The sequence below is a fragment of the Gekko japonicus genome, unplaced genomic scaffold (assembly GCF_001447785.1).
Source record: "Gekko japonicus isolate JY-2015 unplaced genomic scaffold, Gekko_japonicus_V1.1 scaffold2341, whole genome shotgun sequence".
Lineage (NCBI taxonomy): Eukaryota > Metazoa > Chordata > Lepidosauria > Squamata > Gekkonidae > Gekko > Gekko japonicus.
Genome location: NW_015167605.1, coordinates 254,093 through 262,393, shown reverse-complemented (window position 1 = coordinate 262,393; position 8,301 = coordinate 254,093).

Below are 8,301 nucleotides of genomic sequence, written 5' to 3'. Positions count from 1 at the left end.
TTGAAGCTGGAGTTTCAAAGGAAGTGGAGCCATACTTAAATTGGGCACTAGATGGTGCTGTTGCCTACCTTTCTGGAGGATGAGAAATCCCAACTCTGGGGCTTGTCTTAGCAAGAGATGGGCCTGAATATTGCTGAGTCCGATAGCCAGGGGCTGGCACCTGTAGGAATAATCGAATTGGTGCAATGGGGCTAGCCCCGACGATCATTTAGGGTTTAGTTTTGTGGGGAAACTGGACCAATAAACCCCTGTTTTTGCCCATGTGGTAGGGAGGCAGTTCTGCCGTTTCTCTGAGTCTCTGGCCTGGCCCAGCTTCTTTCCCCTCTCCCAGCTTCAACCTTTTCCCTTTCTCGGTACTGCCACCACCAGCCAGTCCAGTCAATTAAAAGGGCACAAACTGCCTGGAGGCTGGCACCCAGGCACCCTCTGCAGCTCAGCCCTTTGCATCTCTCTGTCATCAAGGGGACCCAGCGCTCTCCCTTGCACTTTCTAGCGGGGTAAGGGTCAACTGCTGCCCCCTCCCCTCCCGGGTATGTGTGACTGCACGGAGCTTCATATAGATCACCGAAATCAGACTGATCACATGCAACAGGAAAAGACGCGACTCTCCTTTCTAGTAGAAGCCCTTTACAACTTCTGAGCCCATATGGGGTGCAGACTGAGTGATAAGAAACTTTGCCCACCAATACTGGAACGGAAGGCATTTTACCATAGTTTAAAAAAACACACACACTTAAGTTGGGGTTAAAACCCACCCATCGACATCTGAGAATATCACTAAAGCTGAACTGTGGAGGGCATTTTGGGTTGCCACAGCAACCCAAAACGGTGCATGCAAATGTGTTGGCCAACAGTGGAAGGCGATAATGGCAAATGTAGAGAGGGCAGCAAGAGGATCATGGGATTGCCCTCCCCTCAGTCCCCCCCCCTTTTAACTGTAAGCATTTCCTGTATAAAGGAGACTGGATCAGAACACAGAATAACACTTCAGGCTTCACAGGCACGTCAGTGAAGATGATGCAGCCTTTATGTTTCTAACTTTACTCATTTAATTCATTTATACCTTGCTTTTCTCCCCAATGGAAACCCAGAGGAGCTTCCATCACTCTCCTCCATTTTATCTTTACAACAACCCTTTGAGGTAGGTTAGGCTGAGAGAATGTGGCTGGCCCAAGGTCACCCTGCGAGCTTCAGCACTCTGTTGTAGACAGTGTTTTTTAATCTCTGTTTTCAGTGTAATTTGGGCCCTAAAGACATCGATAACAATGTGTGCCTGATGAGTAAGATGTACTTCACTCTCTCAAGTGCTAATGAGATGGAGTGGTTAGCAAGTTGAGCTGGAACAGGGGAGACCCGGGTTCAAGTTTTCACTCAGCCATAACTCGCACTGCACGGCTTTAAGCCAGTCCTTGTGCCTAACCTACTTCCCGAGGTGGATATGAAGGTAAAATGTGGGCAAGCTGAGAACTGTTTGTCCTATTGTTCTACTTGTCCAGGCCAGACTACACCAGACTTTGGAGTCCTGTGATTAAGAGGCCAAATTCATTACTTAGCACTAAATAGCAGTAGTGGAGGACGGGTCCGCCAGGGCTATTTTTGGGCAGGAACGCACAGGAACGGAGTTCCAGCTGGCTCCCAAGTTGGCCACGCCCAGCAGGAACTCATTAGCATAATAGGCCACACCCAACAGCAGAGACTCATTAGGATTAGCTACGTTAGGGGTGTGTGGCCTAACATGCAAAGGAGTTCCTGCTACAAAAAAGCCCTGGGTTTTGACAACAAACAAGGTAAACAGAATAAGAAGCAAAAGATGGGTGTGGCTGGATAACCACACTTCTGGTAACATGGGTTGCGGGTGGCCTAATGTGCTAATTAGCTGTGCTATTAGGGGTGTGGCCTAATATGCTAGTGAGTGTCTGCTGTTGGATGTGGCCTATTATGCTAATGAGTTCCTGCTGGGCTTTTTCTACAAAAAGAGCCCTGGCCCCGGTCCTCTATAGATTGGGGCCACAGTTCTGGAGAAGGGTTTTTTTATATACTGGTTTAGATGCTTTGCAAACCACCTTGGAGCCTGAAGGGGTGGAAAGGTTCAAATTCCCAGGCCAACACTTAGGTCTTCGAGGTGGTTTTCAAGCCATCAGGGAACAAATGAAACGGCACACAGCCTTTAAAAAGAACAGTAAGTTGTCAGCAGCTAAGAACAGCTCAGTAGAAAATGATGTTCAAAGGTTATGGGGAATGGAATGGGTTTGGCTTCGTGCCTGAAAAGGCAACAAGTTCCCTCAAATAAGCTTAGGGAGGGAGTCCACAGAAGCCGTGTGCCATCACCAAGGAGGACTTGTTTTTGTGAGGAGGGGAGTACCTGGGAAGACCCTCAGATGAACATCTCAGCTGCTGGGCTGTAGCAAACAGACTTCATCAGGATCGAGAGGCCAGCTGCAGGTAGGTTATGCTGTACTAATGGAGGAATGCAGATGTTCTCCTTGTCTAATGCTGTAGCATCTCTATTCACGGACTTCAGCAAGGAAGACTAAAGGTTAGATAAACATCAGTGCTAAATATGCAGCCTCCTATGCAAAAGGCACCTCTGTAAGCCATGTAGTTCCCTCACCTTCCCTCACCCCAGAGCAGGAAATCTGCCTGTCCAAACACAGTCTTCCCTTCACTTTCCCCCTTGGTCTCGTTGTTTCTGCTGTACACACAACTGTTGTCTGAGGCTGCAGACAGATTCATGCTTAACCTCAGGGGTCATTTCCTGCAGGAGCACACAAGAGCGGAGCTCCGGCAGTAAAGAGCCCAGTAAAGAGCACATGCAACAAGCCCCACCCCCTACTCCCAGCAGCCCTCAGTCAGAGCAAGAAGCAGCCAGGTAAGTTGGAAACACCCGGCCCCCTGGTCCAAAACAGTCCAGTGGTACCTTTAAGACCAAGTTTTATTCAGGTACAAGCTCTCCCTCCTCTGCGAGGACAGATCTGCACGTTCCCCCTCCCCCAATAGCTAGCAATCCAAAACAGTCCAGTGTGGAGCCTGAGTGGTGGATGTTGCCTTCTGACACACTTCCGGTGATGTCAGGGGGTGTGGCATATGCAAGTGAGTTATGCTAATGAGCTCCTGCACCTCTTTTTCTACGAAATGATCCCTGCTTAACCTAGAAATATTTCCCACTGAACCTAGTAAAACATGTGCAAGTTTGTGATCCCTGTAGTGGATCCATTTGTCACAGAACACAGAAATGCACAGAGATTTTTATTCAGCAGTCTCTCGTTGCTTTCTTGGGATCTAACGAAAGGAACGTGTGGCTGTGCATTGAAAGTCATTTACCATTGGTTTTCTAAGGCTTACATAGTTAGGCTATATTCACAGTGGTTTAAAAGTGGTATGAAAACCGTTAAAGCATGTTTTTTAAAAAACCAAAACACTGGAGAAAGTGGGTCAACAGCCAAATAGATCAGTCCATTCGACTTACCTTGTCCAACAGCCATGATCATCACCAACGCTCCCTCTAAGCTGTGGAGTCTTGTGAGCAAGGATTCTACTTTGTGAGCTACTGGCATTAAAGTTGTGAGCAAGCGATTTGACTGCTGCATAAATTAGTCTGCTCTGGAGCCATCCTTCCTGAGCGGAGACAAAAGTGTGTGAGCTGGAGGCTACAAAAACTCTGAGCTACCTCACACTAACTCAGCTCAGAGGGAACACTGACCATCCCCTGTGCTTTGACTATTGGCTGCGCTTGCTGTGAAGCTGGCAGCATCTCTAGCAGCACGACAGCGGCTGGCCTCATCTAGGGGTTAGTCACTCTTTCATTCTCCCTCTTTGGATTGCCATCCTTTCTTAGAAACAGTTGCTCAGCTGCCTCTGAGACTTGCCTTGGGTACCCCCAGGATGACTGTTAACAAGGCAAAGCAGTCGGAGGCATCCTTTGCTATCCCTGGCACAGTGGCTCTAAAGCAGTGGCACGCAGACGCAGCCTCGGTGGGGCACGGGGTTTTCATAACGATTAAGAATGCTGTTTCCAGAAAGCCGGAAACGATACTACTGAATAAGTGGGATGACTCCATGAAGGAAGACAAGAGACACCTCACGTCGCTATTGTTAGCAACGGCTAAATTAACAATAGCCGCCCTATGGAAATCTCCCGATCCTCCTACGATATCTCTGTGGCATGATAAGCTCTGGGAGCAGTTTGTCATGGCGAAAATCAATGACTTAAATCGAGAGGCCCAGGCTTCAAACATCACATCACATACAAAATTTAGAAGGATCTGGTCACCGGTGGTGAATTACATGACGGAACACGAGATACTACCCACAAACCACAATCATCACAGGTGGCTGTTCTTATAACGCACCTGATATCTTCGGTTTTTGGAATAGAGGACTAAGTCCATATACACTGTACGGTATTTAGCACTGACTGAGAGAGTTAATGAGAAGAGTAGTCTTAAGACTAAGGAAGTTTAATGTAGTTATTTATGTTCACCAAGAATTTGATTAATGTTTCTTTTTGGTTCACTATTAATATAATATATATAACGGGCATCACTTGTACATCTTTGTAGGATATACTGTATTACACTTGTAGTATTTGAGTTCTCTTTTCCTCCTTTGGTATTTAAGTGTATTTTCAAGAAAAGAATAAAAATAAATTTAAAAAGAAAAAGAAAAAAAAGAATGCTGTTTCCACTTGCAAGGGGGATGTGCTGTCTCCCGCCAATCCCACCTGCCATGGATTATCCATCTGTCACCTTTGGGCATGCGAGTGGTGACACTGGCCCCTTGGGGCTCCTCCTAACCCTAACCCCCGCTGTTCTCCCTGCCCACCAGCAAGTGTCCTTGATGTGTTTGCCAACCCGGGATTATCCACGGTGCTTCTGCCTCTGTCCCATTTCCCTGTAAATGATAAATGCAATAACAGAAGGCCTGTAAACATAGAAATGCCCTCAGAAAACGTGGGCTTTTTGTTTCTAACATGGTGGGACCCAGGGTCTTTGATACAGGGATTGGTGGGACGTCAGATATGAAAGGTTTAGAATCACTGCCGTAGAGGACAGGCAGTATTACTGATAGAGCATGCAGGCGAGAGGCAACATCAACTGCCTGCTGCTACATCCTGGTGCTCCTGCCTGTAGATACAAGGCTTTTATTCCCGCCCCCGCCCCCCAATGCCATGTACCTAAATGTGGCATGTGAGCCAAGAGTGTCTTACTGCCTTACGCTGTTTGGGCCCACCGCCCTATCATGGCATAAGTCACCTTGAGCTCCATATGGAAGGAAGCTAATAACTGTTCTAACTACCTTTCTTTTTTAAAGTGCAATTCCCCATTTGGATTGTTGTTCAGACGGCGAGGGAATAACTTGGCAGAAAACCCAGCATCAGAACAAGAGTAGCTTGTGGAGATCACTTTACATCTTTGTGCTCTGCATAATAATTCATAATTATTGTATGGCACTGTGTGTAGAATAGCCAGGAGGTCCTAAGATTGTCTAGCAGCCACCAGTTCTAGCTTTTTAGCATTATGCACCACTAGGTGGTGAGCTAGGCTTGTTTTTAAGGCAAGAGACATTTCAGAGGTGGTTTGCCATCGTCTGCCTTTGCATCACGAGTCACAGCCCTGGTATTCCTTGGAGGTCGCCCTTCCAAATACTAGCCAAGGCCGACCCTGCTTAACTTCCTGAGATCTGATGGGGTCGGGGTAGCTTGGACTATCCAGGTCAAGAGTGAGAGACACAGATTGTTAATGTGTGTACGCTCAGTTTGGGTGACACAGAGAGATTGAATGTTTGTGCACAATATGTGTAATCAAAGCCACACCAAAGACTGTGACATTAATACACTTAAAGGCTGACTGCAGTATTAACAGAGAGAGTTAGACCTAACATAAAGTTGAAAGTTTGGAACTCCCACGCCAGCAAGATTTGTCAGTCTCTCTCTATCATTGTCTTCTGCCAGGGGGTGAAGACTTTTTTTGTTTTGTTGGCCGTACTCCCAATAACTGTTATTGGCCGTCATCCCTGGTTTTGGTGTTCTGTGTGTTTGTGTGTGATATGTTTTTATTGAATTATTTTATACAGACCTTATTTTAAGTGCTGTTTTTATGTTGAAATGTTTTGATGCTCACCACCTTGGGAACCCTGTTTGGGGGGAAAGGTGGCACAGAAATGTTTTAATCAATGCTGAATGGAATAGGGAAGACCTCACACGGTAGTAAATTGATCACACCTTCTCTTTTGTAAAGCAGCTATGCTAATCGTAACGTGCTAGAGAGAACCTTTAAAATGCTCAGCTTCAAAGAGACAGAACTAGTTTATGGAGAGAAAAGCGGGAGGGAGGGAGGGGCTGCTGCTTGATAAATAATCAAGAAGGTCTCCCACAGGCCACAGGTCATGGGTGGAAACACCACGGAAAGAAAGACTTCCCAGGAAAAAATTCTGTTGCAAGTTTTGTCTAAGTGTGATGATTGGAAAGGTCCCCTGTCAGTTTCATTATCTCTTGACTCCTCCTCCCCGGTCTGAACTCAGAGAGCACAAACAAACCATGAAGTCCTAATGCAGAGTTTCTCCAGTCTGAGCCCACTGAAATCACTGGGCCAAGACTGGAGTGACTCTACATTAAGATTACACTGTAAATCAGAAAACTGGTTGCCAGAGTAGTGAAAAGAATGAAGTATAGTTAGTTTCCCAGTTGGCATCCTTGCAATAAAGGCCCATACCTCATGTTTAGTTCCTAGAGAAAAACAGGCAAATGAACCTCAAAATGTCCTGCATTGAATCAGGAACAGGTGACTATGTCTAGTTGCTGGATTAAAGGAGGAGGAGATTCTTTTTGAACTGTACGTAGAAGCTTAGTTCTTTCACATTTCAAGAGAGCCTTGTCTGCCTCAAGTGTTGTTTATACAGTGGCTATTGGGTTTCCTCTACGAGAGCTGTGCTGAAATTGTTTTTATTGGCCTCCATAAAGGAGATTTTTGGCCTGGTTCTCATTGAGGTAGTCCACCTGTGTCTGAAATGTACCACTTCAGATTGCTCAGAGAAAAGGGCTCACATGTTGAGATGCTCCCCTCCCCTCAATTAATGGAAAGGAGAGACCTTTAGATAGAACAAATAAACATCTCAGGGAGGAGACAAGAATAGAACCATTCTTCCTGATGTCTAGATCTGGTTTCTATGGAGGGATTTTTTTTTGTATGACAAAACACTGAATCATAGCCCAGGGTAAACATGGGTTTCCACGACGTGCCAGTAGTGCCAACTGGACCGCTTCAAATCAATGGACAGAGAGCTGGTGGAGGCTGGAGACCCTTCTCCACGAGGGCACAGTCCTGATCCAACCAGGGCACTGTCTGCAGGAGGATGGACAACCCGCAACTCACTTCCGTTACACTGGGTGAGGACTCCAGACCCAACCTGGGTACTCCATCACATGTCTGTTGGTGATCGATGATCAGACTGTGCTGACCATAATTGGAACTCCAGAGATGATTGGACCTAAAATTCAACCTTGTGGAGGGAGGGGGCAATACGGATCAAGGCCCTGGCACCTGGGAGTGGAAAGTTCCACTCTTGCCTCAGCACAGGAATGCTCCCACACACACACACACAAGCTGCTTTTAAGTCTTTATGGGGCAAAAGGCAGATACTTGTATTATCCTTTGTTTTCCTTTTGGGGTCTTCAAGGAGCCCCAAAAGATCATTTTAGATTACAGAAATGGCTCGCGGAGGAAAGATGAGGGTTAAACTGCCCCCTTCTCTAGAACTGTGGCCCCAATCTATAGTGGACCCGTCCTCCACTACTGCTATTTAGTGCTAAGTAATGAATTTGGCCTCTTAATCACAGGACTCCAAAGTCTGGTGTAGTCTGGCCTGGACAAGTAGAACACAATCCCTATAATACTGTTTCTTAAAGTAAAGGTAAAGGTTCCCTTGCTCGAAAGCCAGTCAAATCCGACTCTAGGGTTGCGGTGCTCATCTCCGTTTGAAAGCCGAAGAGCCAGCGCTGTCCAAAGACGTTTCCGTGGTCTTGTGGCCGGCGTGACTAAACACCAAGGCACACGGAATGCTGTTACCTTCCCACCAAAGTGGTCCCTATTTATCTACTTGCAATTTCTTGCTTTCGAACTGCTAGGTTGCCAAATGACACAGTTGTGTGCAGGCTTTTGAGTTCATTAGAACTGTTAATCAGGCTGGATGTTACAATATATTTAAAACAAAGGCTGAAGAGCTTTCCCCTCTCTTTTAAAGCAATTTTTAAAAATTATTTCTTGTAACATCCAGCCAGACAGAGTTCTGGTGAACACAAAACTC